This window comes from Cryptomeria japonica, unplaced genomic scaffold (assembly GCF_030272615.1).
Source record: "Cryptomeria japonica unplaced genomic scaffold, Sugi_1.0 HiC_scaffold_245, whole genome shotgun sequence".
NCBI lineage: Eukaryota > Viridiplantae > Streptophyta > Pinopsida > Cupressales > Cupressaceae > Cryptomeria > Cryptomeria japonica.
Window position 1 is genome coordinate 210,529 of NW_026729067.1, and position 18,830 is coordinate 229,358.

The following is an 18,830-nucleotide window of genomic DNA, read 5'->3' on the forward strand; positions in this document are numbered from 1 at the left end:
CGCAACATCGGCGCGCACCAAGGAGGGCTCCGAAGTGTGCTCCAAGGTGCGCACGATGGCGTGCACCTCTGGTGCGCACGATTCGGAGCTCGGTTTGACCGGGGTGCGCACACCTTGGCTGGGTTGCGCACCTTTTGTGCGCTCCAAGGTGCGCACGAAGTCGGAGCTCGGTTTGCCCCGGGTGCGCACCTTCGCCAGGGTGCGCACCTTGATGCGCACGCCTTGGCTGGGCTGCGCACCTTGGTGGGCGCCATGGTGCGCACCTTTCGTGCGCTCCAAGGTGCGCACGAAGTCGGAGCTCGGTTTGCCCCGGGTGCGCACCTTGGTGGGCGCCATGGTGCACTCCGAGGTGCCCAAGATTGGTGCGCACCAAGGAGCGCTCCGAAGTGCGCTCCAAGGTGCGCGCGAAGTCGAAAGTTGGGTTAATTGTCCGGTTTGCCTCGGGTGCGCACCTTGCGTGCACCTTCGCCAGGGTGGGCGCCTTGGTGCGCACACCTTGGCTGGGCTGCGCACACCTTGGCACCCGCGTTTCCTTCATTTTAAATTTTTTTTTTTTACAATCTCTCAAGTGGGAAATTCTATAATCTCAACTTTTTTTGCCTTTTCAGGAAACTTTTGAATGGAGCGCATCATTGGTGCGCTCCGAAGTGTGCTCCAAAGCTCTCTCCAGCTGCGTGCACCTGCCCCGGCCGCGCACCCGGCCCCGCCCAGCTTCGCTCACCTGTCCCGGGCGTCTGGTGCGGAACCTTAGAGTAAGAAACATCACCGTGCACCTTGGCCAACGTGCGCGACTCGACCGAGCGCGCACTGGCCGAGGTGCACACCGATTTCACCTGGGTGCGCGCGCAGCACCTCGGGCGCACCGGGGTGCGCGCACAACGCCCGGGTTGCACCGTGGCCTGTGTGCTCGGGGCGCCTCGGGTGCGCGCTCGGTGTCGCCCCCCGCGCGCGCGGTAGTGCGGGCAGCGCACCCCGGCCCGGCCCGGCCCCGACGAGAACGCAAACGGGCAAAAGGTTTATTCAAATAGCATTGCGACGCCCGGCGAAAAACTAAAAAAGGGTGCAACACCGGGACTTCCCGGGAGGTCACCCATCCCAGTACTACTCCGGCCCAAGCGCGCTTAACTGCGGAGTTCTGATGGGATCCGGTGCACTAACGCTGGTATGATCGCACCCGTTATGAGCTTGTCGCAGTGTGTACTTAGCAAACCGCGACCCACGTGCGAATCCACCCCGGCCACCCACCCCCGTCGAGGTGCACACCCTCCCTCGCGAAGTGCGCCCCGTTCGCCAAGTGTGAGCCCTGCCCGGGTGCGCGCACCTTGCTAGGGCGTCGGGTGTGCACCCGGCCCGGCCTACGTGCGTGCACCTGGAGGGGGCGTCGTGTGCGTGCAGTGTCCCGTCTGCAACGCGGTGCCCACACACCACCTCGGGCGCAACGACCTGCGCTCACATGTGGGCCGAGTGCACCTTGGTGCATGTTCGGGGCGCCTCGGGTGCACGCTCGATCTTGCCCCGGTGCACCAAGGCGCTCGGTTTGCCCCGGGTGCGCACTTGGTGCAAGGTGGGCACCCAAAATAGGGATCAAGCACCAAAACACAAGTTTCGGGATGCAAAATGGGACCCAAGGACCACAAATGCGTTCCAAGACCCATGATGGGTCCACGAGAACAAAAATGTGTTCCGAGACTTAATAAACAAATATTGGGTTTTAGGAGAAGAAACATGCTCTGATGCCCAAAACGAGAATCGACCCCGAAAAGGCCACAGGCCAAAAGTGGGATGCGAGACAAAAAAAAATGGGACCCGAGGACCAAAATTGGGTTCCCAAGTCGAAGACAGGGCAACCGGACAAGAAACGACCTCTAAGGCTCGAAATGAGTCCCGACGACTAAAACTTGACAAGAAGCACCCATCAGGCACCCAACTCGACACCCATGGGATGCCGACCCACCCGGGCTTCCACCTAGCACACCTTGGCACCCACCCACCCTCGCACCCAACCTCGCACCCAACTTAGCACCTTTGAACCCACATTGGCACTCACCCTGACCCTGGCACCTTGGAACCCACATTGGCACTCACCTTGACCCTGGCACCCACCTTTGCACTCACCTTGGGACCCACCCTGGCTCCCACCTCGGCACCCACCCAGACACCCACCTTGGTTCCTTGGCACCCACCTTGGATCCTTGGCACCCACCCCGACACCCACCTTGGCACGCAACTTGGCTACTTGCCACCCACCTTGGCTCCTTGACGCCCACCCCGACAACCACCCCGTGACCTACCCTGGCTAGGGTTGGTGCACACCCACCCTGGTGCCCACCTTGGCACCCACCCTATGACCCACCTTGGCACGCACCTTAGTACCCACCCCGTTACCCACCCTAGGACCCACCCCGTGACCCACCTTGGCCAGGGTGGGTGCCTTGGTGCGCACAACTTGCCTGGGCTGCACACCAGGGCGGGCTCAAGATGGCACCCGCGTTCCGTTTTTTTCACTATCTTTCAAAACGGAAATTTTAAAATCTCATTTTTTTCTTTTTTTTGCCTTTTCTGGAAATTAGTGAAGGCAGCGCATCAAAGGTGCGCAATGCTGGTGCGAACCCGGGAGCGCTCCGATGTGTGCTCCAAGGTGCGGCGTGCACGAAGTCCGAGCCCGGTTTGCCCCGGGTGCGCACCTCGCGTGCACCTTCGCCGGGGTGAGCACCTTGGCTGGGTTGCGCGCCCTGGTGCGTACCAAGGAGCGCTCTGAAGTGTGCTCCAAGGTGCGGCGTGCACGAAGTCGGAGCCCGGTTTGCCCCGGGTGTGCACCTCGGGTGCGCACCTCGCGTGAACCTTCGCTGCGGTGGGCACCTTGGCTGGGTTGCGCGCCTTGGTGGGCACCATGCAGTGCACGAAGTCGGAGCCCGGTTTGCCCCGGGCGCGCACCTCCGCCAGGGTGGGCACCTTGGTGCGCACAACTTGCCTGGGCTGCGCATCAGGAAGGGCTCAAGATGGCACCCGCGTTCCGTTTTTTTCACTATCTTTCAGAACGGAAATTTTAAAATATCGTTTTTTTTTGCCTTTTCTGGAAATTAGTGAAGGCAGCGCATCAAAGGTGCGCAACGCTGGTGCGAACCTGGGAGCGCTCCGATGTGTGCTCCAAGGTGCGGCGTGCACGAAGTCGGAGCCCGGTTTGCCTCGGGTGCGCCCTGGTGGGCACCATGGTGCGCACCAAGGAGCGCTCCGAAGTGTGCTCCAAGGTGCGGCCTGCACGAAGTCGGAGCCCGGTTTGCCCCGGGTGTGCACCTCGGGTGGGCACCTTGGTGCGCATGCCTTGCCTGGGCTGCGCACCAGGGCGGGCTCAAGATGGCACCCGCGTTCCTTTTTTTTCACTATCTTTCAAAACGGAAATTTTAAAATCTCATTTTTTTTTGCCTTTTTCTGGAAATTAGTGAAGGCAGCGCATCAAAGGTGCGCACCTCGCTGCCCACCACGGTGCGCAACGCCGGTGGGCACCCGGGAGTGCTTCGAAGTGTGCTCCAAGGTGCTGCGTGCACGTTGTCGGAGCCCGGTTTGCCCCGGGTGCGCACCTCGCGTGCACCTTCGTCGGGGTGGGCACCTTGGCTTGGTTTGCCCCGGCTGCGCTCCGAAGCGGGGTTATTGGAGCGCCGCCTCTTTTTTTGTCGGAGCGTTTGGTGGGGTTTCTCGCATTGGCTCTTCCGAGGCCCGGTTGCCACCCTGGCGCGCACGAAGTCGGAAGTAGGGTTAATTGCCCGGGTGCGCACCTTTGCCAGGGTGGCACCTTACCTGGGCTGCGCACCAGGGCGGGCTCAAGATGGCACGCGCGTTCCGTTTTTTTCACTATCTTTCAAAACGGAAATTTTAAAATCTCCTTTTTTTTTTGCCTTTTCTGGAAATTAGTGAAGGCAGCGCATCAAAGGTGCGCACCTCGCTGCCCACCTTGGTGTGCTCTGAGGTGCGCACCCGGGAGCGCTACGAAGTGTGCTCCAAGGTGCGGCGTGCACGTTGTCGGAGCCCGGTTTGCCCCGGGTGCGCACCTCGCCTGCACCTTGGCCGGGGTGGGCACCTTGGCTGGGTTTGCCCAGGGTGCGCTCCGAAGCGGGGTTACTGGAGCGCCCCCTCTTTTTTTGTCAGAGAGTTTGGTGGGGTTTCTCGCATTGGCTCTTCCCAGGCCCGGTTGTTGGGTGCGCTCCCACCCTGGCGCGCGCGAAGTTGGAAGTTGGGTTAATTGCCCGGGCGCGCACCTTCGCCAGGGTGGGCACCTTGGTGCGCAAACCTTGGCTGGGCTGCGCACCAGGGCGGGCTCAAGATGGCACCAGCATTCCCTTTTTCTCACTATCTTTCAAAACGGAAATTTTAAAATCTCGTTTTTTTTTTGCCTTTTATGGAAATTAGTGAAGGCATCGCATCAAAGGTGCGCACCTCGCTGCCCACCTTGGTGTGCTCCGAGGTGCCCACCACGGTGCGCAACGCCGGTGCGAACCCGGGAGCGCCCCGATGTGTGCTCCAAGGTGCGGCGTGCACGAAGTCGGACCCCGGTTTGCCCCGGGTGCGCACCTCGCGTGCACCTTGGTGCGCACACCTTGGCTGGGTTGCGCGGCCTGGTGGGCACCATGGTGCGCACCAAGGAGCGCTCCGAAGTGTGCTCCAAGGTGCGGCGTGCACGAAGTCGGAGCCCGGTTTGCCCCGGGTGCGCACCTTCGCCGCGGTGGGCACCATGGCGTGCACGAAGTCGGAGCCCGGTTTGCCCCGGGTGCGCACCTCGCGTGCACCTTCGCCGGGGTGGGCACCTCGGCTGGGTTGCGCGCCCTGGTGCGCACCAAGGAGCGCTCTGAAGTGTGCTCCAAGGTGCGGCGTGCACGAAGTCGGAGCCCGGTTTGCCCCGGGTGTGCACCTCGCGTGCACCTTCGCTGCGGTGGGCACCTTGGCTGGGTTGCGCGCCTTGGTGGGCACCATGCAGTGCACGAAGTCGGAGCCCGGTTTGCCCCGGGCGCGCACCTCCGCCAGGGTGGGCACCTTGGTGCGCACAACTTGCCTGGGCTGCGCACCAGGAAGGGCTCAAGATGGCACCCGCGTTCCGTTTTTTTCACTATCTTTCAGAACGGAAATTTTAAAATATCGTTTTTTTTTGCCTTTTCTGGAAATTAGTGAAGGCAGCGCATCAAAGGTGCGCAACGCTGGTGCGAACCTGGGAGCGCTCCGATGTGTGCTCCAAGGTGCGGCGTGCACGAAGTCGGACCCCGGTTTGCCCCGGGTGCGCACCTCGCGTGCACCTTGGTGCGCACACCTTGGCTGGGTTGCGCGCCCTGGTGGGCACCATGGTGCGCACCAAGGAGCGCTCCGAAGTGTGCTCCAAGGTGCGGCGTGCACGAAGTCGGAGCCCGGTTTGCCCCGGGTGCGCACCTCGCGTGCACCTTCGCCGCGGTGGGCACCATGGCGTGCACGAAGTCGGAGCCCGGTTTGCCCCGGGTGCGCACCTCGCGTGCACCTTCGCCGGGGTGGGCACCTTAGTGTGCAGACCTTGGCTGGGTTGCGCGCCCTGGTGGGCACCATGGTGCGCACCAAGGAGCGCTCCGAAGTGTGCTCCAAGGTGCGGCCTGCACGAAGTCGGAGCCCGGTTTGCCCCGGGTGTGCACCTCGGGTGGGCACCTTGGTGCGCATGCCTTGCCTGGGCTGCGCACCAGGGCGGGCTCAAGATGGCACCCGCGTTCCTTTTTTTTCACTATCTTTCAAAACGGAAATTTTAAAATCTCATTTTTTTTTGCCTTTTTCTGGAAATTAGTGAAGGCAGCGCATCAAAGGTGCGCACCTCGCTGCCCACCACGGTGCGCAACGCCGGTGGGCACCCGGGAGTGCTTCGAAGTGTGCTCCAAGGTGCTGCGTGCACGTTGTCGGAGCCCGGTTTGCCCCGGGTGCGCACCTCGCGTGCACCTTCGTCGGGGTGGGCACCTTGGCTGGGTTTGCCCCGGCTGCGCTCCGAAGCGGGGTTATTGGAGCGCCGCCTCTTTTTTTGTCGGAGCGTTTGGTGGGGTTTCTCGCATTGGCTCTTCCGAGGCCCGGTTGCCACCCTGGCGCGCACGAAGTCGGAAGTAGGGTTAATTGCCCGGGTGCGCACCTTTGCCAGGGTGGGCACCTTACCTGGGCTGCGCACCAGGGCGGGCTCAAGATGGCACGCGCGTTCCGTTTTTTTCACTATCTTTCAAAACGGAAATTTTAAAATCTCCTTTTTTTTTTGCCTTTTCTGGAAATTAGTGAAGGCAGCGCATCAAAGGTGCGCACCTCGCTGCCCACCTTGGTGTGCTCTGAGGTGCGCACCCGGGAGCGCTACGAAGTGTGCTCCAAGGTGCGGCGTGCACGTTGTCGGAGCCCGGTTTGCCCCGGGTGCGCACCTCGCCTGCACCTTGGCCGGGGTGGGCACCTTGGCTGGGTTTGCCCAGGGTGCGCTCCGAAGCGGGGTTACTGGAGCGCCCCCTCTTTTTTTGTCAGAGCGTTTGGTGGGGTTTCTCGCATTGGCTCTTCCCAGGCCCGGTTGTTGGGTGCGCTCCCACCCTGGCGCGCGCGAAGTTGGAAGTTGGGTTAATTGCCCGGGCGCGCACCTTCGCCAGGGTGGGCACCTTGGTGCGCACACCTTGGCTGGGCTGCGCACCAGGGCGGGCTCAAGATGGCACCAGCATTCCCTTTTTCTCACTATCTTTCAAAACGGAAATTTTAAAATCTCGTTTTTTTTTTGCCTTTTATGGAAATTAGTGAAGGCATCGCATCAAAGGTGCGCACCTCGCTGCCCACCTTGGTGTGCTCCGAGGTGCCCACCACGGTGCGCAACGCCGGTGCGAACCCGGGAGCGCCCCGATGTGTGCTCCAAGGTGCGGCGTGCACGAAGTCGGACCCCGGTTTGCCCCGGGTGCGCACCTCGCGTGCACCTTGGTGCGCACACCTTGGCTGGGTTGCGCGGCCTGGTGGGCACCATGGTGCGCACCAAGGAGCGCTCCGAAGTGTGCTCCAAGGTGCGGCGTGCACGAAGTCGGAGCCCGGTTTGCCCCGGGTACGCACCTCGCGTGCACCTTCGCCGGGGTGGGCACCTCGGCTGGGTTGCGCGCCCTGGTGCGCACCAAGGAGCGCTCCGAAGTGTGCTCCAAGGTGCGGCGTGCACGAAGTCGGAGCCCGGTTTGCCCCGGGTGCGCACCTTCGCCGCGGTGCGCACCATGGCGTGCACGAAGTCGGAGCCCGGTTTGCCCCGGGTGCGCACCTCGCGTGCACCTTCGGCGGGGTTGCGCGCCCTGGTGGGCACCATGGTGCGCACCAAGGAGCGCTCCGAAGTGTGCTCCAAGGTGCGGCGTGCACGAAGTCGGAGCCCGGTTTGCCCCGGGTGCGCACCTCGCGTGCACCTTCGGCGGGGTTGCGCGCCCTGGTGGGCACCATGGTGCGCACCAAGGAGCGCTCCGAAGTGTGCTCCAAGGTGCGGCGTGCACGAAGTCGGAGCCCGGTTTGCCCCGGGTGCGCACCTCGCGTGCACCTTCGCCGCGGTGGGCACCATGGCGTGCACGAAGTCGGAGCCCGGTTTGCCCCGGGTGCGCACCTCGCGTGCACCTTCGCCGGGGTGGGCACCTCGGCTGGGTTGCGCGCCCTGGTGCGCACCAAGGAGCGCTCCGAAGTGTGCTCCAAGGTGCGGCGTGCACGAAGTCGGAGCCCGGTTTGCCCCGGGTGCGCACCTCGCGTGCACCTTCGCCAGGGTGGGCACCTCGGTGCGCACACCTTCTCAATGTTTTCTTGCCTTTTCTGGAAATTGGTGAAGGCAGCGCATCAAAGGTGCGCACCTCGGTGTGCTCCGAGGTGCGAACCCGAGAGCGCTCCGAGGTGCCCACGAAGTCGAAAGTCGGGTTAATTGCATTGTTTTCCCCGGGTGCGCTCCGAGGTGCGCAACATCGGCGCGCACCAAGGAGGGCTCCGAAGTGTGCTCCAAGGTGCGCACGATGGCGTGCACCTCTGGTGCGCACGATTCGGAGCTCGGTTTGACCGGGGTGCGCACACCTTGGCTGGGTTGCGCACCTTTTGTGCGCTCCAAGGTGCGCACGAAGTCGGAGCTCGGTTTGCCCCGGGTGCGCACCTTCGCCAGGGTGCGCACCTTGATGCGCACGCCTTGGCTGGGCTGCGCACCTTGGTGGGCGCCATGGTGCGCACCTTTCGTGCGCTCCAAGGTGCGCACGAAGTCGGAGCTCGGTTTGCCCCGGGTGCGCACCTTGGTGGGCGCCATGGTGCACTCCGAGGTGCCCAAGATTGGTGCGCACCAAGGAGCGCTCCGAAGTGCGCTCCAAGGTGCGCGCGAAGTCGAAAGTTGGGTTAATTGTCCGGTTTGCCTCGGGTGCGCACCTTGCGTGCACCTTCGCCAGGGTGGGCGCCTTGGTGCGCACACCTTGGCTGGGCTGCGCACACCTTGGCACCCGCGTTTCCTTCATTTTAAATTTTTTTTTTTTACAATCTCTCAAGTGGGAAATTCTATAATCTCAACTTTTTTTGCCTTTTCAGGAAACTTTTGAATGGAGCGCATCATTGGTGCGCTCCGAAGTGTGCTCCAAAGCTCTCTCCAGCTGCGTGCACCTGCCCCGGCCGCGCACCCGGCCCCGCCCAGCTTCGCTCACCTGTCCCGGGCGTCTGGTGCGGAACCTTAGAGTAAGAAACATCACCGTGCACCTTGGCCAACGTGCGCGACTCGACCGAGCGCGCACTGGCCGAGGTGCACACCGATTTCACCTGGGTGCGCGCGCAGCACCTCGGGCGCACCGGGGTGCGCGCACAACGCCCGGGTTGCACCGTGGCCTGTGTGCTCGGGGCGCCTCGGGTGCGCGCTCGGTGTCGCCCCCGCGCGCGCGGTAGTGCGGGCAGCGCACCCCGGCCCGGCCCGGCCCCGACGAGAACGCAAACGGGCAAAAGGTTTATTCAAATAGCATTGCGACGCCCGGCGAAAAACTAAAAAAGGGTGCAACACCGGGACTTCCCGGGAGGTCACCCATCCCAGTACTACTCCGGCCCAAGCGCGCTTAACTGCGGAGTTCTGATGGGATCCGGTGCACTAACGCTGGTATGATCGCACCCGTTATGAGCTTGTCGCAGTGTGTACTTAGCAAACCGCGACCCACGTGCGAATCCACCCCGGCCACCCACCCCCGTCGAGGTGCACACCCTCCCTCGCGAAGTGCGCCCCGTTCGCCAAGTGTGAGCCCTGCCCGGGTGCGCGCACCTTGCTAGGGCGTCGGGTGTGCACCCGGCCCGGCCTACGTGCGTGCACCTGGAGGGGGCGTCGTGTGCGTGCAGTGTCCCGTCTGCAACGCGGTGCCCACACACCACCTCGGGCGCAACGACCTGCGCTCACATGTGGGCCGAGTGCACCTTGGTGCATGTTCGGGGCGCCTCGGGTGCACGCTCGATCTTGCCCCGGTGCACCAAGGCGCTCGGTTTGCCCCGGGTGCGCACTTGGTGCAAGGTGGGCACCCAAAATAGGGATCAAGCACCAAAACACAAGTTTCGGGATGCAAAATGGGACCCAAGGACCACAAATGCGTTCCAAGACCCATGATGGGTCCACGAGAACAAAAATGTGTTCCGAGACTTAATAAACAAATATTGGGTTTTAGGAGAAGAAACATGCTCTGATGCCCAAAACGAGAATCGACCCCGAAAAGGCCACAGGCCAAAAGTGGGATGCGAGACAAAAAAAAATGGGACCCGAGGACCAAAATTGGGTTCCCAGGTCGAAGACAGGGCAACCGGACAAGAAACGACCTCTAAGGCTCGAAATGAGTCCCGACGACTAAAACTTGACAAGAAGCACCCATCAGGCACCCAACTCGACACCCATGGGATGCCGACCCACCCGGGCTTCCACCTAGCACACCTTGGCACCCACCCACCCTCGCACCCAACCTCGCACCCAACTTAGCACCTTTGAACCCACATTGGCACTCACCCTGACCCTGGCACCTTGGAACCCACATTGGCACTCACCTTGACCCTGGCACCCACCTTTGCACTCACCTTGGGACCCACCCTGGCTCCCACCTCGGCACCCACCCAGACACCCACCTTGGTTCCTTGGCACCCACCTTGGATCCTTGGCACCCACCCCGACACCCACCTTGGCACGCAACTTGGCTACTTGCCACCCACCTTGGCTCCTTGACGCCCACCCCGACAACCACCCCGTGACCTACCCTGGCTAGGGTTGGTGCACACCCACCCTGGTGCCCACCTTGGCACCCACCCTATGACCCACCTTGGCACGCACCTTAGTACCCACCCCGTTACCCACCCTAGGACCCACCCCGTGACCCACCTTGGCCAGGGTGGGTGCCTTGGTGCGCACAACTTGCCTGGGCTGCACACCAGGGCGGGCTCAAGATGGCACCCGCGTTCCGTTTTTTTCACTATCTTTCAAAACGGAAATTTTAAAATCTCATTTTTTTCTTTTTTTTGCCTTTTCTGGAAATTAGTGAAGGCAGCGCATCAAAGGTGCGCAATGCTGGTGCGAACCCGGGAGCGCTCCGATGTGTGCTCCAAGGTGCGGCGTGCACGAAGTCCGAGCCCGGTTTGCCCCGGGTGCGCACCTCGCGTGCACCTTCGCCGGGGTGAGCACCTTGGCTGGGTTGCGCGCCCTGGTGCGTACCAAGGAGCGCTCTGAAGTGTGCTCCAAGGTGCGGCGTGCACGAAGTCGGAGCCCGGTTTGCCCCGGGTGTGCACCTCGGGTGCGCACCTCGCGTGCACCTTCGCTGCGGTGGGCACCTTGGCTGGGTTGCGCGCCTTGGTGGGCACCATGCAGTGCACGAAGTCGGAGCCCGGTTTGCCCCGGGCGCGCACCTCCGCCAGGGTGGGCACCTTGGTGCGCACAACTTGCCTGGGCTGCGCATCAGGAAGGGCTCAAGATGGCACCCGCGTTCCGTTTTTTTCACTATCTTTCAGAACGGAAATTTTAAAATATCGTTTTTTTTTGCCTTTTCTGGAAATTAGTGAAGGCAGCGCATCAAAGGTGCGCAACGCTGGTGCGAACCTGGGAGCGCTCCGATGTGTGCTCCAAGGTGCGGCGTGCACGAAGTCGGAGCCCGGTTTGCCTCGGGTGCGCCCTGGTGGGCACCATGGTGCGCACCAAGGAGCGCTCCGAAGTGTGCTCCAAGGTGCGGCCTGCACGAAGTCGGAGCCCGGTTTGCCCCGGGTGTGCACCTCGGGTGGGCACCTTGGTGCGCATGCCTTGCCTGGGCTGCGCACCAGGGCGGGCTCAAGATGGCACCCGCGTTCCTTTTTTTTCACTATCTTTCAAAACGGAAATTTTAAAATCTCATTTTTTTTTGCCTTTTTCTGGAAATTAGTGAAGGCAGCGCATCAAAGGTGCGCACCTCGCTGCCCACCACGGTGCGCAACGCCGGTGGGCACCCGGGAGTGCTTCGAAGTGTGCTCCAAGGTGCTGCGTGCACGTTGTCGGAGCCCGGTTTGCCCCGGGTGCGCACCTCGCGTGCACCTTCGTCGGGGTGGGCACCTTGGCTTGGTTTGCCCCGGCTGCGCTCCGAAGCGGGGTTATTGGAGCGCCGCCTCTTTTTTTGTCGGAGCGTTTGGTGGGGTTTCTCGCATTGGCTCTTCCGAGGCCCGGTTGCCACCCTGGCGCGCACGAAGTCGGAAGTAGGGTTAATTGCCCGGGTGCGCACCTTTGCCAGGGTGGCACCTTACCTGGGCTGCGCACCAGGGCGGGCTCAAGATGGCACGCGCGTTCCGTTTTTTTCACTATCTTTCAAAACGGAAATTTTAAAATCTCCTTTTTTTTTTGCCTTTTCTGGAAATTAGTGAAGGCAGCGCATCAAAGGTGCGCACCTCGCTGCCCACCTTGGTGTGCTCTGAGGTGCGCACCCGGGAGCGCTACGAAGTGTGCTCCAAGGTGCGGCGTGCACGTTGTCGGAGCCCGGTTTGCCCCGGGTGCGCACCTCGCCTGCACCTTGGCCGGGGTGGGCACCTTGGCTGGGTTTGCCCAGGGTGCGCTCCGAAGCGGGGTTACTGGAGCGCCCCCTCTTTTTTTGTCAGAGAGTTTGGTGGGGTTTCTCGCATTGGCTCTTCCCAGGCCCGGTTGTTGGGTGCGCTCCCACCCTGGCGCGCGCGAAGTTGGAAGTTGGGTTAATTGCCCGGGCGCGCACCTTCGCCAGGGTGGGCACCTTGGTGCGCAAACCTTGGCTGGGCTGCGCACCAGGGCGGGCTCAAGATGGCACCAGCATTCCCTTTTTCTCACTATCTTTCAAAACGGAAATTTTAAAATCTCGTTTTTTTTTTGCCTTTTATGGAAATTAGTGAAGGCATCGCATCAAAGGTGCGCACCTCGCTGCCCACCTTGGTGTGCTCCGAGGTGCCCACCACGGTGCGCAACGCCGGTGCGAACCCGGGAGCGCCCCGATGTGTGCTCCAAGGTGCGGCGTGCACGAAGTCGGACCCCGGTTTGCCCCGGGTGCGCACCTCGCGTGCACCTTGGTGCGCACACCTTGGCTGGGTTGCGCGGCCTGGTGGGCACCATGGTGCGCACCAAGGAGCGCTCCGAAGTGTGCTCCAAGGTGCGGCGTGCACGAAGTCGGAGCCCGGTTTGCCCCGGGTGCGCACCTTCGCCGCGGTGGGCACCATGGCGTGCACGAAGTCGGAGCCCGGTTTGCCCCGGGTGCGCACCTCGCGTGCACCTTCGCCGGGGTGGGCACCTCGGCTGGGTTGCGCGCCCTGGTGCGCACCAAGGAGCGCTCTGAAGTGTGCTCCAAGGTGCGGCGTGCACGAAGTCGGAGCCCGGTTTGCCCCGGGTGTGCACCTCGCGTGCACCTTCGCTGCGGTGGGCACCTTGGCTGGGTTGCGCGCCTTGGTGGGCACCATGCAGTGCACGAAGTCGGAGCCCGGTTTGCCCCGGGCGCGCACCTCCGCCAGGGTGGGCACCTTGGTGCGCACAACTTGCCTGGGCTGCGCACCAGGAAGGGCTCAAGATGGCACCCGCGTTCCGTTTTTTTCACTATCTTTCAGAACGGAAATTTTAAAATATCGTTTTTTTTTGCCTTTTCTGGAAATTAGTGAAGGCAGCGCATCAAAGGTGCGCAACGCTGGTGCGAACCTGGGAGCGCTCCGATGTGTGCTCCAAGGTGCGGCGTGCACGAAGTCGGACCCCGGTTTGCCCCGGGTGCGCACCTCGCGTGCACCTTGGTGCGCACACCTTGGCTGGGTTGCGCGCCCTGGTGGGCACCATGGTGCGCACCAAGGAGCGCTCCGAAGTGTGCTCCAAGGTGCGGCGTGCACGAAGTCGGAGCCCGGTTTGCCCCGGGTGCGCACCTCGCGTGCACCTTCGCCGCGGTGGGCACCATGGCGTGCACGAAGTCGGAGCCCGGTTTGCCCCGGGTGCGCACCTCGCGTGCACCTTCGCCGGGGTGGGCACCTTAGTGTGCAGACCTTGGCTGGGTTGCGCGCCCTGGTGGGCACCATGGTGCGCACCAAGGAGCGCTCCGAAGTGTGCTCCAAGGTGCGGCCTGCACGAAGTCGGAGCCCGGTTTGCCCCGGGTGTGCACCTCGGGTGGGCACCTTGGTGCGCATGCCTTGCCTGGGCTGCGCACCAGGGCGGGCTCAAGATGGCACCCGCGTTCCTTTTTTTTCACTATCTTTCAAAACGGAAATTTTAAAATCTCATTTTTTTTTGCCTTTTTCTGGAAATTAGTGAAGGCAGCGCATCAAAGGTGCGCACCTCGCTGCCCACCACGGTGCGCAACGCCGGTGGGCACCCGGGAGTGCTTCGAAGTGTGCTCCAAGGTGCTGCGTGCACGTTGTCGGAGCCCGGTTTGCCCCGGGTGCGCACCTCGCGTGCACCTTCGTCGGGGTGGGCACCTTGGCTGGGTTTGCCCCGGCTGCGCTCCGAAGCGGGGTTATTGGAGCGCCGCCTCTTTTTTTGTCGGAGCGTTTGGTGGGGTTTCTCGCATTGGCTCTTCCGAGGCCCGGTTGCCACCCTGGCGCGCACGAAGTCGGAAGTAGGGTTAATTGCCCGGGTGCGCACCTTTGCCAGGGTGGGCACCTTACCTGGGCTGCGCACCAGGGCGGGCTCAAGATGGCACGCGCGTTCCGTTTTTTTCACTATCTTTCAAAACGGAAATTTTAAAATCTCCTTTTTTTTTTGCCTTTTCTGGAAATTAGTGAAGGCAGCGCATCAAAGGTGCGCACCTCGCTGCCCACCTTGGTGTGCTCTGAGGTGCGCACCCGGGAGCGCTACGAAGTGTGCTCCAAGGTGCGGCGTGCACGTTGTCGGAGCCCGGTTTGCCCCGGGTGCGCACCTCGCCTGCACCTTGGCCGGGGTGGGCACCTTGGCTGGGTTTGCCCAGGGTGCGCTCCGAAGCGGGGTTACTGGAGCGCCCCCTCTTTTTTTGTCAGAGCGTTTGGTGGGGTTTCTCGCATTGGCTCTTCCCAGGCCCGGTTGTTGGGTGCGCTCCCACCCTGGCGCGCGCGAAGTTGGAAGTTGGGTTAATTGCCCGGGCGCGCACCTTCGCCAGGGTGGGCACCTTGGTGCGCACACCTTGGCTGGGCTGCGCACCAGGGCGGGCTCAAGATGGCACCAGCATTCCCTTTTTCTCACTATCTTTCAAAACGGAAATTTTAAAATCTCGTTTTTTTTTTGCCTTTTATGGAAATTAGTGAAGGCATCGCATCAAAGGTGCGCACCTCGCTGCCCACCTTGGTGTGCTCCGAGGTGCCCACCACGGTGCGCAACGCCGGTGCGAACCCGGGAGCGCCCCGATGTGTGCTCCAAGGTGCGGCGTGCACGAAGTCGGACCCCGGTTTGCCCCGGGTGCGCACCTCGCGTGCACCTTGGTGCGCACACCTTGGCTGGGTTGCGCGGCCTGGTGGGCACCATGGTGCGCACCAAGGAGCGCTCCGAAGTGTGCTCCAAGGTGCGGCGTGCACGAAGTCGGAGCCCGGTTTGCCCCGGGTACGCACCTCGCGTGCACCTTCGCCGGGGTGGGCACCTCGGCTGGGTTGCGTGCCCTGGTGCGCACCAAGGAGCGCTCCGAAGTGTGCTCCAAGGTGCGGCGTGCACGAAGTCGGAGCCCGGTTTGCCCCGGGTGCGCACCTTCGCCGCGGTGCGCACCATGGCGTGCACGAAGTCGGAGCCCGGTTTGCCCCGGGTGCGCACCTCGCGTGCACCTTCGGCGGGGTTGCGCGCCCTGGTGGGCACCATGGTGCGCACCAAGGAGCGCTCCGAAGTGTGCTCCAAGGTGCGGCGTGCACGAAGTCGGAGCCCGGTTTGCCCCGGGTGCGCACCTCGCGTGCACCTTCGGCGGGGTTGCGCGCCCTGGTGGGCACCATGGTGCGCACCAAGGAGCGCTCCGAAGTGTGCTCCAAGGTGCGGCGTGCACGAAGTCGGAGCCCGGTTTGCCCCGGGTGCGCACCTCGCGTGCACCTTCGCCGCGGTGGGCACCATGGCGTGCACGAAGTCGGAGCCCGGTTTGCCCCGGGTGCGCACCTCGCGTGCACCTTCGCCGGGGTGGGCACCTCGGCTGGGTTGCGCGCCCTGGTGCGCACCAAGGAGCGCTCCGAAGTGTGCTCCAAGGTGCGGCGTGCACGAAGTCGGAGCCCGGTTTGCCCCGGGTGCGCACCTCGCGTGCACCTTCGCCAGGGTGGGCACCTCGGTGCGCACACCTTCTCAATGTTTTCTTGCCTTTTCTGGAAATTGGTGAAGGCAGCGCATCAAAGGTGCGCACCTCGGTGTGCTCCGAGGTGCGAACCCGAGAGCGCTCCGAGGTGCCCACGAAGTCGAAAGTCGGGTTAATTGCATTGTTTTCCCCGGGTGCGCTCCGAGGTGCGCAACATCGGCGCGCACCAAGGAGGGCTCCGAAGTGTGCTCCAAGGTGCGCACGATGGCGTGCACCTCTGGTGCGCACGATTCGGAGCTCGGTTTGACCGGGGTGCGCACACCTTGGCTGGGTTGCGCACCTTTTGTGCGCTCCAAGGTGCGCACGAAGTCGGAGCTCGGTTTGCCCCGGGTGCGCACCTTCGCCAGGGTGCGCACCTTGATGCGCACGCCTTGGCTGGGCTGCGCACCTTGGTGGGCGCCATGGTGCGCACCTTTCGTGCGCTCCAAGGTGCGCACGAAGTCGGAGCTCGGTTTGCCCCGGGTGCGCACCTTGGTGGGCGCCATGGTGCACTCCGAGGTGCCCAAGATTGGTGCGCACCAAGGAGCGCTCCGAAGTGCGCTCCAAGGTGCGCGCGAAGTCGAAAGTTGGGTTAATTGTCCGGTTTGCCTCGGGTGCGCACCTTGCGTGCACCTTCGCCAGGGTGGGCGCCTTGGTGCGCACACCTTGGCTGGGCTGCGCACACCTTGGCACCCGCGTTTCCTTCATTTTAAATTTTTTTTTTTTACAATCTCTCAAGTGGGAAATTCTATAATCTCAACTTTTTTTGCCTTTTCAGGAAACTTTTGAATGGAGCGCATCATTGGTGCGCTCCGAAGTGTGCTCCAAAGCTCTCTCCAGCTGCGTGCACCTGCCCCGGCCGCGCACCCGGCCCCGCCCAGCTTCGCTCACCTGTCCCGGGCGTCTGGTGCGGAACCTTAGAGTAAGAAACATCACCGTGCACCTTGGCCAACGTGCGCGACTCGACCGAGCGCGCACTGGCCGAGGTGCACACCGATTTCACCTGGGTGCGCGCGCAGCACCTCGGGCGCACCGGGGTGCGCGCACAACGCCCGGGTTGCACCGTGGCCTGTGTGCTCGGGGCGCCTCGGGTGCGCGCTCGGTGTCGCCCCCGCGCGCGCGGTAGTGCGGGCAGCGCACCCCGGCCCGGCCCGGCCCCGACGAGAACGCAAACGGGCAAAAGGTTTATTCAAATAGCATTGCGACGCCCGGCGAAAAACTAAAAAAGGGTGCAACACCGGGACTTCCCGGGAGGTCACCCATCCCAGTACTACTCCGGCCCAAGCGCGCTTAACTGCGGAGTTCTGATGGGATCCGGTGCACTAACGCTGGTATGATCGCACCCGTTATGAGCTTGTCGCAGTGTGTACTTAGCAAACCGCGACCCACGTGCGAATCCACCCCGGCCACCCACCCCCGTCGAGGTGCACACCCTCCCTCGCGAAGTGCGCCCCGTTCGCCAAGTGTGAGCCCTGCCCGGGTGCGCGCACCTTGCTAGGGCGTCGGGTGTGCACCCGGCCCGGCCTACGTGCGTGCACCTGGAGGGGGCGTCGTGTGCGTGCAGTGTCCCGTCTGCAACGCGGTGCCCACACACCACCTCGGGCGCAACGACCTGCGCTCACATGTGGGCCGAGTGCACCTTGGTGCATGTTCGGGGCGCCTCGGGTGCACGCTCGATCTTGCCCCGGTGCACCAAGGCGCTCGGTTTGCCCCGGGTGCGCACTTGGTGCAAGGTGGGCACCCAAAATAGGGATCAAGCACCAAAACACAAGTTTCGGGATGCAAAATGGGACCCAAGGACCACAAATGCGTTCCAAGACCCATGATGGGTCCACGAGAACAAAAATGTGTTCCGAGACTTAATAAACAAATATTGGGTTTTAGGAGAAGAAACATGCTCTGATGCCCAAAACGAGAATCGACCCCGAAAAGGCCACAGGCCAAAAGTGGGATGCGAGACAAAAAAAAATGGGACCCGAGGACCAAAATTGGGTTCCCAGGTCGAAGACAGGGCAACCGGACAAGAAACGACCTCTAAGGCTCGAAATGAGTCCCGACGACTAAAACTTGACAAGAAGCACCCATCAGGCACCCAACTCGACACCCATGGGATGCCGACCCACCCGGGCTTCCACCTAGCACACCTTGGCACCCACCCACCCTCGCACCCAACCTCGCACCCAACTTAGCACCTTTGAACCCACATTGGCACTCACCCTGACCCTGGCACCTTGGAACCCACATTGGCACTCACCTTGACCCTGGCACCCACCTTTGCACTCACCTTGGGACCCACCCTGGCTCCCACCTCGGCACCCACCCAGACACCCACCTTGGTTCCTTGGCACCCACCTTGGATCCTTGGCACCCACCCCGACACCCACCTTGGCACGCAACTTGGCTACTTGCCACCCACCTTGGCTCCTTGACGCCCACCCCGACAACCACCCCGTGACCTACCCTGGCTAGGGTTGGTGCACACCCACCCTGGTGCCCACCTTGGCACCCACCCTATGACCCACCTTGGCACGCACCTTAGTACCCACCCCGTTACCCACCCTAGGACCCACCCCGTGACCCACCTTGGCCAGGGTGGGTGCCTTGGTGCGCACAACTTGCCTGGGCTGCACACCAGGGCGGGCTCAAGATGGCACCCGCGTTCCGTTTTTTTCACTATCTTTCAAAACGGAAATTTTAAAATCTCATTTTTTTCTTTTTTTTGCCTTTTCTGGAAATTAGTGAAGGCAGCGCATCAAAGGTGCGCAATGCTGGTGCGAACCCGGGAGCGCTCCGATGTGTGCTCCAAGGTGCGGCGTGCACGAAGTCCGAGCCCGGTTTGCCCCGGGTGCGCACCTCGCGTGCACCTTCGCCGGGGTGAGCACCTTGGCTGGGTTGCGCGCCCTGGTGCGTACCAAGGAGCGCTCTGAAGTGTGCTCCAAGGTGCGGCGTGCACGAAGTCGGAGCCCGGTTTGCCCCGGGTGTGCACCTCGGGTGCGCACCTCGCGTGAACCTTCGCTGCGGTGGGCACCTTGGCTGGGTTGCGCGCCTTGGTGGGCACCATGCAGTGCACGAAGTCGGAGCCCGGTTTGCCCCGGGCGCGCACCTCCGCCAGGGTGGGCACCTTGGTGCGCACAACTTGCCTGGGCTGCGCAT

At 62.7% G+C, this 18,830-nt stretch overlaps 3 non-coding genes across 3 annotated transcripts; all 3 read right to left on the reverse strand.

Annotated features, from left to right (window-relative positions):
- Window positions 1-1,057: 1,057 nt before the first annotated feature.
- On the reverse strand, window positions 1,058-1,176 carry LOC131869360 (5S ribosomal RNA). The gene has a single exon (XR_009367744.1). It is a non-coding gene; the product is annotated as a 5S ribosomal RNA (ribosomal RNA).
- A 7,804-nt stretch (window positions 1,177-8,980) lies between these two features.
- LOC131869362 (5S ribosomal RNA) lies at window positions 8,981-9,099 on the reverse strand. The gene has a single exon (XR_009367746.1). It is a non-coding gene; the product is annotated as a 5S ribosomal RNA (ribosomal RNA).
- Window positions 9,100-16,903: 7,804 nt separating this feature from the next.
- LOC131869363 (5S ribosomal RNA) lies at window positions 16,904-17,022 on the reverse strand. The gene has a single exon (XR_009367747.1). It is a non-coding gene; the product is annotated as a 5S ribosomal RNA (ribosomal RNA).
- Window positions 17,023-18,830: the final 1,808 nt, after the last annotated feature.